This window comes from Penaeus monodon, chromosome 30 (genome assembly GCF_015228065.2).
Source record: "Penaeus monodon isolate SGIC_2016 chromosome 30, NSTDA_Pmon_1, whole genome shotgun sequence".
NCBI classification, from domain to species: domain Eukaryota; kingdom Metazoa; phylum Arthropoda; class Malacostraca; order Decapoda; family Penaeidae; genus Penaeus; species Penaeus monodon.
Genome location: NC_051415.1, coordinates 13,388,846 through 13,389,123, shown reverse-complemented (window position 1 = coordinate 13,389,123; position 278 = coordinate 13,388,846).

Here is a 278-nt window from a genome sequence, read left to right as displayed (position 1 = left end):
GAGCTGAACGGGAAGCAGCAGATGAGTCCCAGAAATTAATTGCTACACACGGAAATAAGATGACCTTTGGGGTAAACACGAAAAGATAGGGGAGTGAGCGTGCCCTTTCGGAATTTTTCCGTTCAGTTTACGCATTAACCTTTTCGTAAATCTGACCCACTGTATTGATTTGCTGTATTAACTCGCCTCAAAAATCAGTGGCATCTCTCCGTTACTTTCGTTATACAAAGCCGTGTGTTTTTATTCCATTATTAAGATCAGGTCATTTCAGAGTTGAA